Raw genomic sequence first — 13,100 nt, forward strand, 5'->3', positions numbered from 1 at the left:
TCTCTACTTAAATTAATCTCTTCTCATGTTAAATCTTTAACTCTAGCTTTTTTAGTAAATCATCTTTAAAGCCATTTAACAAGTCTCTACAGATGAAGTGAGCCAAGTGGGTGAATGTAACTTATATTTGTAAAGATGAGATCCAGATGGCAAAACACGGAAATGGGAACCTAGTGGGTGATGTTAGAATGAAATTTGTTAAGACATAGATGGAGGAAAGCAATAGGAGTTTATTTTCCAGTTGACACACATTCTAGGACAGCTGAGAAGGTTGTTTGGTAGATCTTAGCAGAAGAACCTATTCCGTGAGGTTTCCAACTTGAGTCAACCTTCATTTGTGATGCAGCTGGTTAAAGGTGCTCTAGAGAAAGGAAATAACACAATTACCAATTCATGTAGTTTCCTACTTTTGTTTGTTTGTTTGTTTTCCAAACCTTCTTCCATTGTGTGAACCTGATATTGCTACTCGGAAGAAACAGCAGCTGGCAGTTCTATTCTCAATACCAGATCGTCTGCTCAAATGTTTCTCTATACACTGCAGTGGGACTTAACAGCATCCTGTTCATGTCTTAGTTACCGACTGATCAGTAGCACTCGCCCAGCATGTGGGAGACCAGTACTTTTCCTGTACAGAGCTGTGAGTGAGAATATTTGTCTTTACAAATGAGAGCCAGAAGGGAAAGGCAGTGGTTTCCCCACCCCCATTCTGTATTTCAGTGGCTAGTGTTAGGTAAAGATGCAAGACACCTGGATTTAATTCTTCTGCCCATCTGAGCATGTTCACCTGTGTGCCAGGCCTTAATATGTTACCTATATAGTCAATTTATCTAGTATCTTTTTAGTATAGACTGTATCATCATTCACTAGAACACAGAAGGTATTCCAGATTTTCCTTTGCTTAGGTGAGTACCTGCAAAAGAGTTATGCTTGTTGTCCATCTCTCTGTTAAGGAGTGTTTAACTGTTGAAGTAGGGAAGACAATCCTGCATCAGGATACTGATGACTGGTTTGAGTAATTTCCTGTGAGCGTGGGATACCGACCTGTACCCTCTCAGGCAGAGGTGGGAAGTGAGCTTGTTCCCTGTGTCTTGGGTAAGCACTGTGTTTACTGAACACTTAGATTAAAAGAAAAATTTTAGAAGAGCCAGTGGCATGGATCTATTAAGGCCCCTTATTCCCCAGGGCACAGCAGTCAGCCTGACTACCTTAGCTGACCTGCCGTCATCGAGATAGGTTTTGTGAGTTTGATTTGAAGTACAGCATTCCACTCTTTTGTAAGCATGTGAGGGCTGTAGACACCGCTTTGGTGAGGAGGCACCTGAAATATTTTGTGGGTTCATTGTGTAAATCTATAGGCTCCTTTGAAAATGCAAGCAGAAGTTGGATGTTCCTTATTAACTTAAGTTCTCAAAAACAGTTGTGTAATGAGTGTTAAACATTATTCTTGGATCATTAATTGCTAGTGACAAGGAAGTTAGATTCCTGAGAACAAAGCCAATGGGACTTAGTAACCTGGGCCTTAAAACACAGTGAAGGGAGTCAAAATAGACCAGAGAATATACTTACAACTTTTCCACTACTTCACAGGGTTGGTATTTTGTAGTTGGACGATATGTTGCTCAGGGTTCTTGAAAGTGCTTATTGTTTTAAAGTAAATGCAACATGAAGGAGTAATAATCTAATACTCTGAAGCTCAGAATAAAACCACAGAAGAATTAATTGGTTGCTTGTGCTTTCTTGGTGTAATTAAAGGTGTTTGTCAGAATGTATACTGGTGGGCATCAAGCTCATCAGATTGTAGTTTGAATTAAAAAAGCCATCAAGAGATGTTACTGTCATGTATACAGTAGAGAATTTATAAAAATAACTTCTGCTTCTTGGCCTTTAAAATATGCAGAACTAAATCAGACTGCAAGGCTTACCTGCTGTCATAGTTGATCTTAGCGTAAAAAAATCCTTTCTGGAGCGTGTTTCAGCCAAATACTGGTATTCAAGCATGTGAACAACGTCTGCTGCCTTAGAGCCTGTGGTTCCCACTGATGGATCTATGTAGAAAGTCTGGCTTCAAAGATGGAGTTCATTTTGTTTGAGTTTGGAGGGTTTGGGGTGAAGTTCTTAATGTAGCCAAGGTCTTGTGGGGGGCAGCCAAAATAATTACGAACCTTAGTTACAGTAGTATGCCAAAAATGCAAAGGCAGTGATTTAATACTTCCAGAGTAGTAAGAATGGCTGAATGCTCAACCATCCTTCCCTTCCATGGCTGCGATTTTTAATTGCTAATCTCTAGCCCAGTTAAGGTATGCTTATATCTGAGGAAGGTCTGTCTTTTGGGTTTACTTTTTTATGAAGTGTAAGTTAGAATAATTTGCAGGTTAATGTGATACATAATTCTCGCAGCAAACTTCATTTATACTTAAAAGAAAATGGAGCTTCCCTTCATTCTCCTTGCACTGCAGAAATAGTAATGGCTGATTGATGACCTTCTGGGCAAGAACTATTGCATTAGCATCAATAGGATTTTTCCAAACATGCGATAATTTAAATCAGGTTTATCCGTAGACCCGTCTTGACTTAAGCCTTGATCCTGCACCTTTCAGAGAAATGAATGTTTTTCAGTGTTTCCACTGAACAGGTTACAGTCTAAATCTGCTAAATAAATGCCCAATGAGGAGCTCAGGGTTTGGAAATGGGATGAACCCTTTCTTTGGTATGATTCAGAGTATTTTCCAGGTAGGCCTGTCTGACTGCCACCTTTCCTTCCCCACCGGTTTGGGGGGGGAACTCCTACTTGTTTAGAAGTGGATTCCCTTTCCTCTTGGGCAATCAGCCTATGGAGAAATGTTTGATCCCATGACACATCACATCAGATTTACACTTAGAACCGTGCAGATTTTTCCTTACAGGAAGAGATTTTTGTACTATGGACACCTGCAGCACATACAGAGGTGATGTGGAGTGCCATGTGCTAATTTAAAATAATTTCCTCTATAATGAACTGGACCGAAAATGAAGGATGGTGCTGCCAGTATTTTTAATAATATGTTGACATATTTTTTGGAAACAATGTGGCCCATGCTTCCGTTTGTATTTATAATTTAGCATGACTCATAACCAGAAGTCAGAACTGTCCTGGTGAAAAGAAAAGAATGGATATTAAGATTACAAGTGCCAAGGCAGATTTTGTATATCGAAAGCTGACAAAAAAGACAATTTGCAGAGGTTTCAGTAAGTGCATTATTAAATCATCCTTGGCTCCTTCTCAATTGTTTTTTTGAAACGATGCTTCTCTAAGCAAAAATATAAACATGTGAAACACTGAAGGTGACTTTCTTGGAAGAACTGTTTTTTTTCCCCACTAAGGAAATATATTTTTTCTGAAGATGTCCAATTGATTAATGCCAGACCACATGGAATTACTAAGTGAAATCCTCAAGATGTTCTATTGCTTTTATAGCACAACTCAGTCGCCAGTGTTTTTCTGTATGTGAAAAATACTTGGCAGCTTTGTTGACCAGATAGGCAATGGTATGCGAATTTCGCATTTTATATAAAGGCCCTTGGTTTCACATCTAAAATTTAGGAGTTTGATGTTGAGCTAAAACAGCAGGTAAGTGCTTGCCTTTGTAATTTCTTTAGAGTGCCATGAGAAATGAGAGCCTCGTGTCATGCACCGCTCCACCAGAACTGGACATACCTGTTTGGTTTTCCTGAAGGCATTTTCAGACGCAGCAAGCTGTCAAGCCTGGAATTGCCTGTAGTCCTGCTGGCCTCAGCAGCTCTCCCCATGGCCCGTGTGGAGACGTGTGGCCCAGTGTTAGAAGCAACTTCCATCTTCGTAGCGGAACCCCCTTACTATGTTTGGCATGAGCAGCACTGAGAAACATACGTATTGTATAAATTCCCTTCTTGAAGCACTACCAGTACTTTGGTTAAGCCACTGTAAAACTACTGGTATGCATTTGTTCATAGTTTGGAAAATACTGTTTTCATTACAGTAAACCAATATAAACATCAGCAATATTCCTATCAAACAAATTAGTTCTCATGTGAAATGTATGGTAAGTAAATTTGTTGTGTAGCCGAATACAGTGTTATTTAATGGAACTTGATTTGGTGCCAACCAAACATATGGATCTTTAAATGCATTCCCCTTGTGGCTATGTTGAAATCATCCACCAATAACACGTGCTGAATTCCCTTCCAGACTTGCAGGCTGGCTGCCCTTATTGTATGAGATTTTGAAATGCAACAAATAGTATTGGGGGGCGGGGGGGGAAATACAGTGCAACAGTTTCTGGTTTGTTAGTTGTTTTTCAAAAAACTTTTGCTTGACTAAAGCTTTTCTTCTCTCACCCCCCCTTCTTTTCAGCCTGGAAAAGAGTTTTGGTTTATGTCAAAAGACATAAAGGTTCTTCTTTGAGGATTTTTGACTCCATTTCTCTTCTATTTCTTTCCTTTTTACCAGGAGAAATTCATAAAAGGGGAAGAGGGGAGATAAATGGAAGACAGAGAAATACAAGTAAATATTTTAGTCCTTGCCTTTTTACAATATTAAAATTATTACTATTTTTCAGAAAACACTGCCTGTTTTTTATTTTCCCTTAGTTGTGACAGTCTGTGTTCTTTGACAGGAAGTATTGGGAAAGCTACTTCAGCCATCACATTTTTAACCACAGAACTTTAATGGGCTAACACAATAGATTACATTACACTGGCAGCAGAAGTAATAGCATAGATCGTTGTCTACCAAATGCTTCTGTGCGTACTTACATTGATTGCTGTGTATAGTAGTATTTGAAATCAGTGTCATTCCCTTCTTGTAGTGAAACAGATACACAAGCATCAGAAAGTTTAATACAGTGTTCCTCCATAGCAGTCAGGGCATTAAGGTGGGCTTTAAAAATTACTGTACTGTAATTACATTAAGTCATTTAAGTTTAACTCACTGCAATTTCTTTAAAACCTTCCTTTTGTACTTAATCAAATGCTGAAGTGGTGCTAAGAAGGATGGGCCTCATTTTGCTTTGTCAAATTCCCTTCAGTGCTATAACCACAAGTGAGTGTGTTATAATGATTTACATGTATAACATCTGCGTGTGCTGATGTCTCTTGAAGTCGAAATTGTGTTTTGGCTTACTGAGACAATTAAATGGCGCAAATGGTGTTCCCAGATTTGTGCCCAGCGTCATATTCAGAGCTTTGAACGCGTTTAGCTTCTGGCTGGCTGGCCAAACCTGGTAAGGTTACCTGATGGTGGCATACAAAACTTGCAGGCATTCGAAAATAGCTTAACATCCAGCTCCAGGCACTGGATTGAGACCACCTTGGAGGGACTTGGCTTTAGAGAGCAGCAGGAAAATAAAACGTTCTTTCAATAAATAATTAGGAGGACCTGTTAATGCTATACGGAGTAGAGCGGAGTTGTCTGTGCCAGTTCCTTCTGTAAATTGGTGTAGCTCCTTTGGGACCAGTCGACGGTGCCAATATACATCAGCTGAGGACCTGACATGAGTGGAGTTACTGAGGGTTTGACCCTGTGCCAGCTGAGGAGCTGCTTCTCCTGGATAGTACATCAAGTAGAAGAGGATGTTGAAGGGGCAATTCAGCAGTGCAATTTTTTTTTAAATCGATTTTTTTTTTTAATTTTTGTTTTAATTGAGTTTTTTTTCTTTTTTTTTAAGCCTTGAGAAAATGTAGGTGAAATGGTGGCATGATGCTGACAGCTGGAGAGGGGGCACTTGTGTTGCAATTAATACAGCAACCAGTGGCAAGCTGAAAGATGTTCTTACTCCCTCAAAAACAAAGTTAGGGGCTAATTATAGATCCGCTGATGTAATGGGAACATTCTGACCCACCATTATTGTCATAATCATAGTTGTAAGTCTGGTAAATTAAAAGGTCTGTTTTCCTTGCTTTCTGCATACAAATTCCATTTCATAACATTCTGGGCTATTTCAGGGAGGTTAGAGGGCTCTGAAGGTGATTAAACTTACTCAGTCATCAGCAGCTTGACTTGTAACCCACCCAAGGACTGCTTATAATAGTATTGCTTCACTTTGTTATTTCTGTTGAAAATTTCTTAGCTGAAGGTGAGATGTGGTCTAGGGAACCTCAAGTGCCAGACTGAAAAATTAGAGTTCTGTGCAGCTAATACGACCTGCTGTCTATTTTGTTAAAATCTTGGTGGGGAGGGGGATAATGAGGAGGGGAAGCAGTGGGGATTGAGTCTTGTGTGTTGTCCTCCTACAGTGCAGCGTAGAGCAGTGTGTGTATGGTAGCAGTGTTCTTTGTGGGGCACCATCCAGAGCAGGACCAAGAACAGTGGGATCATCTCTGCCCTTCTGTGACTTCACTGCGTTAATCCAAGCTCACTCATCACATGTTTGCTGACACACAGACTTTGTGTACTTTTTTTTACTAGGTGAGTGCACCAAGTCTATCTGTGACCTTATACTTAGGCCCATGTTTCTACCACAAGAAAATTGTGGCTTGTGTCTCAGGCCATCTCTAGCGGCAATTGACTCCTGAACTGTTTCAAGGCAAAATGAGACTTTCAGTGTAGTCTGTACCATTACAGATAATTTAAGCTGATTTGTCAACTTGCCCTGAAATGGTTTTGAGGTGCTCGCCCTGAGCTCTGTTTGGTCTTGTCTGGGAAGAGATACCTTGTCCCTTCCCAAGGTGCTTTCAGATCAGAGCCCAGCCCCTCTCCGTGTCCACTTGGTGAGAGCAGTGGGTTCGTCTCAGAGTAGAAGTGCAGAAGGGGCAGGAGCCAAAAGCTCAACAAGTTTCTTCTGCCTGCAGGGGCGTGTTTGGCGTATGGATGACGAGGGTATCGTGTGCCCGGTCAGCATCGGAGTAACATGAGCCTGCCAATGTGCTGTTAGCTTGGTTGGGTGTAAGTAGGTTATGATCTTGCCTGTTCAGTCAGCAGTAAGCTGGGGTTTACTTGCACAAGCCAGATGCAGAGACAAAACATCTCGGTCTTGAGTGTGTTTGGATCTGGTGTAGCAAGCTGAGGTGTACTGAGTGAGGTGCTGTCATAGCAGTATGCACGGATGAGGAACACAGTCCTGGAGAATTTGACCTTAGGATCAAAAGCAGTGCATAATATGGTGAGCCAGGATAGTGTTTGAAGTTGACAGTCAATACTTGGAAAGCAGATAACAGAGGTACAAGCATGACGCAATCATCTGCTGAGACATGGTTGGAGGGGGTGAGAGAGGGCAGCAGAGATGGTGAATAACCTTCAGAGGAAAGACCCTGGGGGCCATAACCTCAGTTCAGAGAAGACGTAATACTTACAGGGGCCAAAGTAAGGAGGCCAAGGGGAGTAGAAAATGTCAGAAGCCTTTGAGAGGGACAGAAGGTTATGATCGGTTCCCCAGCCACCACTTAGAGATAAGCTTCTCTTTAGGAAAGAATCAGCAATATTTAAAATTTATGTGATGTGCATAAAATAAAATGCTTTGTCAGTTGATCCCTCAGCCAAATGTAAAACATAGTCAGAAGCTTTTCAAAGCTTCATAATCTTTTAAATTATAAATCAATGTTTTTACACTGTATTGAAATTACCATAAACTCCCAGCCTTTGTGATAAGCTACCACAGAAAGGACTAGAAGCCAGCAAATATTTCTTGCTAATAATCTCAGAAGAAACTCGTAATTCTTTCCCAAAAGACTGAAAAAAATTGATTCCCAAATTCTGTTCAAACTGGTGTAGATAACACTGGTGCTTTGGTTGTAGAGAGAATAACTCTTTAGGTAAAGGTTAGAAGATTGCTAGTTAAAAGACACTGAAAATTGTGTTGGTTTAGCAAAGTGAAACAAAGTCATACTGTAAAAAAGAGAAACTGCTCAGTCTAGTTTCTCTGTCCCAAATAAAATGTGGAAAGTAAGCCAACTGCATAATGGAATAAATGCAGAGCTAAAAACTCTTGTTGTTTTGTTGCAAATTTCATGGTTTTGTGATGTATTTCATAAAGCTGTAGCTCATATAGAGTCATGATTATGTGATAATTTTTACTTATTAGCATATCAAGTTTTTAGTCTGAATTGCAGGGAAACTGAAAATATGCTCTAAAAACTCTAGAAATACAAAGCAAAGGGAAAAAACCCTCCAAATTATCTTTAGTAAAAAAGATAATGTGGATTTTTTTAAGCTGGTCATACAACTTCAGGGTATATATCTGAGTGCTGTATTTGAGTGAACTCTATTTGAGTGCTATGTTTCACCACAAACTTCAAAATAATTATCCAACCTCAAGAGAAATATTTGCTAAGTAATATGACCAGGTCAAGATGAGGGTGATTCCACTGCATGACTTCACTGCCGTGTGAATTTACAGGCATGTAACTTAAAACTTCGTTCTTGCAGATAAGCTTATTTTTCTCTTACTCTTTATGAAGTGAACCTGGAAAGCATCTGATCACCATCCTCCTTAAAATTTTTTTTTTTTTCATATTGGAAAACTGTTGCCACTTACCCCTTAATATTCTGTTCCGAGATGAAATCTACATTCTTCAGTCTTTCCTTATGTCATGTTTTGTAGGTCCCTGTAATTTTTATTGTTCTTCTGTGGTTTACTCCTTTTTAACACGTGATGCTCAAATTGGGTAGAGTACTCTGGATGAGACCTTGCCATTGCAAAGTTGCACAGAATAACTACTGCCTGTCTCTTAGGAATGATGTTCACATTTTTAACGCAAATCAAAAAGACCTTTGCCCTCTTGCGGCATAATTTTATTGACGTGTATTTTTTTTGTCATCTGCTATAAACCCAGATCCTTCTAAGTTAATCTATGTTTTGTAATAGTACAAAAAGTGACAAAAAATTATCTCTTTTCTTTTTTTAACTGAGCTGGCCTAAGGAAATTCAATTTAACTCTCTTCTTCTTCAAAAAAAAAGGGGGGGCGGCTGGGAGAATTAGTTTTTGGGTGGAGAGCTTTTATTTCTAGTTTCATCCCAAAGCAAATTTTATAGCTGAGTTATAAACCCCTGAAAATTGCAGTTCATAATGGAAACGTTGGCAGACCTTGAACGGCGCCGCTGTAAAGTAGTATGAAGCTTTAAGTTTTTCCACTTTTAGACCTGGAATAAAACTAAATTATAACACTTTCCATACCAGCATTTGATTTTCCTCCCTGTAATTTCTGCTGGATCTGTCCAGTGTTTCCTGACTTCCTATGTTGCCATTGGACTTTTTCCTATTGACTAGGCAGTTCGTTTTGTTCAATTGGTAGATTTACCAATAGAGATACTCAAACAAAGTGTTGTTTACTGGGGTAGAGGGTGCTAGGAAATGTAATGCTGGCTTGAGGGAAGTTACAGTGCAGATTTATGGAAGAAATTTACAGCAAATGGGGCTGGAATGAGTGTTACGGGACTCACAAAACACGTGAAATGATAAGGGTCTCTACAGTGCTCTGCAGAATGGAAATATTCTTCCAGACTCCATCCAAACCCACTGACAAAGCGGATACAATGGCACTCTAAGAAGAGAATATCAAGATTGTTTTCCTTTCCCAAGACGGGAGAAATAGAGCAGCAATGTGATTTTTCGTAGCATTGTAGTATGCTAGGGTATTCCAACAGGAGCAATTTTATCTGAAAGTGGATGTGAAAGCAAACGGCAGAATAGAAGTCAGCAAGTGGACAGGGCTTTTTTCTGGAATTATTCCTGGAGTCATTTCTCATACTGGCGCAGGCTGCAGGAAGCCAAAGATCAACATGTGGGTTATTTATAGCCATTTTCTAAATGACTTGAGTGCAAATGATCTGGTTAGCTACTTCAGTCCTTAGGGCAAGAGTTGCAACGCCACTCATTTGGCCCTCATGGTATTCCTCTTACAAATTATGGAACCAGGGCATAAGCAAATAACGTACCCTTGCTTTTCTGTTTTGGGTCCCGCTGTGAAGATGAAAACTTTTGTTTATTATTATTGTTGTTGTTATTGCATCCCGATGAATCTGTGGTGGTTCCTGGCATGAACAACTGAGGGCTGTGATATATTCCTAGCTGGTTTGTATTTAGCTGCCTTGTCCAGGCAGTTTTGCCTTCAGCCCTGTGACAACTCCCCATGCTGTCGAGGCGACTGGGACTTCAGCATGTGGATGTGCTCACTGTTTCTGGAGTTCTCCATGGGCAGCAGGTAAATTTCTTTGGGCCATAATGGGAATGATTTTAACACAAGATATGGGAGACAGATGCCTGAAAATTAGCCTTATGGTCATAGAAAAAAGTGATGTCTACATTCCCTGGGTGACTGAGAATCATTTCCGAATAGTGAATTAGCTTAGGTTGGATTAGCATTCCCGCTGAAGGCTTTGCCTTTTCTGCACTTGCCTTTTCCTGGATGTAGGAGCAAAGCCTGCAGTCCATTGTAGTGAAAAACCCAATTGTTCTTCCCCATTCAACTGGAAAACTTTGTACCTTTATGGGGGAATTATGGTAATGACACTGAGCAACTAAGAAACTGGGCATACTCTGCTTTTCCTTATTTTCCTCCTTTACTGCAAAATAAGTGGCTTTCAGCATAAAGCATCTCCAAAACACAGACCCTTCTAAAAGGATTTTAGATCCAGAGAGGAGATAAACAACTTCACCCAGATGTGGCTGAAGATTGTACCTGTCATTTGCCAGAAATTACAGTACCTGTCGCTTTTTACTGGATGGAAGCATATGCAAGCTCCATAATCTGCTGCAGGAAAAGTTAGTTCTTTAGCTTTCACCGAGGAGGTGAGCTATTCCAGTTGACTTCGTAGGTGAATTCCAGTAGCTGTATCTGAAAAACTCTGGATAGTGTTGAGCCCCCAGTAAAGATGGGAATAAACTGGAGCAAGTCCAGAAGAGAGCCACCGCGATGGTTAGGAAGCTAGAGCATAAGAGGTGCTAGGAGTTGCTGAGGGAACGGGGTTTGCTTAGTCTGGAGAAGGCTATGGGTGGTTGAGGGGATCCAGTTGCCGTCTTCCGCTATCCAAAGGGAGCTTTTGGAGGAGATGGGATCAGACTTTCTGAACGACACCAGAATTACAGTTGGCAAAGGGGCAAGAGGTGATGATCACAAGTTGTAACGAGGGACATTGTGTTTGGATGCGAGGAATATATTCTTCATCATGAGAGTAACTAAGCACGATGGAAGTCCCTCCTTGGAGGTTTTCAAACTTCAAGTGGACCTGATCTTGCTTTAAACACTTTGAAGCTGGCACTGCTCTGAGGAGGTTGGAGCAGGTGACCTCCTGAGGTCCCTTCCAACCTATTTTTTTCTATGAATCTGAATTCATTTTACCAGAGGTAGCATCAATATGGAAGGGAAAAAAAAAAAAAAAGTACCAGAATTGTGGATTTGAGAAACAGGTATATATTTACATGACCAACTGAGAGAAATAGATTTCCAGCTATTTACTTTTAGTGGTTTAGTTTTCCTTTGGAAAATAAAATCAGGAATAGTCTAGAGTCTGAAAGTGAGAATCCAGTTACAATCAGAAGAGCTTAATATTTCTAGCTCCTGTTTTTCAAAAGTAAAACATTGTTTAAAAAGAGTATATTACTATTGCAAAGCAGAGAACAACTGTAATGTTTCTTAATATGCATTGAAAAGTATCAAGGTCACATTCTCCAAGTGTGTTTGTGTATGTGTGTGTATATTAAATATATATAAACTTTGATTTATACATTTTCAGTCACTTAATGTACATCATTTTGCATTTTAAAAATCATGAGCATCAAGTTGTCATATAGGATGTTTTGGAAAACAGCACTCTCAAAAAGCTAAGGTGATTTACTACTGACTTTTTGTTTCCTTCAGCTGAAGCACAATTGTGGAAGGCAAGAAATGTGAAGAACTGGCCTTTTGCTAATGTATCACCTGTATAGCAATCAAAGTCTTGTCACTTTGCATTAGCTTTGCTTTAAACTTACCAGAAAGATTCCCTGCCCTGTATAACAGTCTAACTTGACCAGATGAATAAACAACCAGAGACATAGTAATCGGTGCTCCACAGTGTTCATTGTGGAGCCTTTGTTGTGCAGGAAGCCAGGAGCCAGATTTGGGATCAGAAGACAGGTCTTCAGTACTCTGGGCTTGTCCAGCTCACTTTTCCCTGTCCTGCTCTGTCCTGCTGCATTTGTTGTTAACACAAGAACCAAAATCAATCAAAAGCAGATAACCTTGTGTTACAGGATCCTGATTGTTTTTAAACACTGATAAGGGCACTTTGTAAGATCAGCTTTTGATTTGTAGCTGTTTACATTTGGAAGAGACTGAGAGATCCTAATGTCCCTTCTGGCATTTGTAGCTATTTTGCTTTCTGAAGATTTGTGGGTTTTACATGGCATAAGATCAAGCAATAACAAAGCTGTGACAGACAGGATTGCTTTTGAGGTACAGAATGAGTCTTTCGGCTCCAAACATGTTGCTTACTTTGCAAGTCAGTGTCTGCTCACTCCAGTGACTCCTTTTGCATAAGGGTCATCACTTCAGATGTAAGATTCTGAAAAAAAATACACAGTTGGGTTGCATTTGTGAGTGGATGAAAGAAGGCTCTAAGCTGGGATTTCTTTTCTGCTCAGGTAGGCTTTTTCCTGTGCCATAGATGTCCTCACAAGACAAGCAAACATAGTCTCTGTTATTAAGCCAAAAGGAGCAGATAAATCTGACAAATTTTGCTTTTCTGCTGTTTTTCTCTTCTTGGTTTATAAAAGGTCACAGTGTGAACCACTTCAATGCCTTCCACTGTTTTCTTTTACATTTTATAGTGCTTGCATGATCTCAGTGAGGGAGCATATTTATTGTGCATGCCATTCAATTTAGATTCAACTGCAGCACATGATTACAGCAACTTAGAGGAAAAAACTGGAAAATAAGTCCCTGATGTAAAACTGGTAACTGAGCCAAAACAGTAGTGCCAGTTATTTCAATGCCTCACACAGTGATTTACAAATTCACTGCAAACACATTTAACGATTTATTGGGACAACTGTGCATATTAACCAGCTCTCTCAAAACCTTGGATGCAAACTTCTTTTGATGGTAATTTTTCCTTTTAATATTTTACAGAGAGGCATTAGAAGGTGACAGTAGGGAAAGCTTGTGTTTG

Source organism: Calonectris borealis, chromosome 3 (genome assembly GCF_964195595.1).
Source record: "Calonectris borealis chromosome 3, bCalBor7.hap1.2, whole genome shotgun sequence".
Classification (NCBI taxonomy): Eukaryota; Metazoa; Chordata; class Aves; order Procellariiformes; family Procellariidae; genus Calonectris; species Calonectris borealis.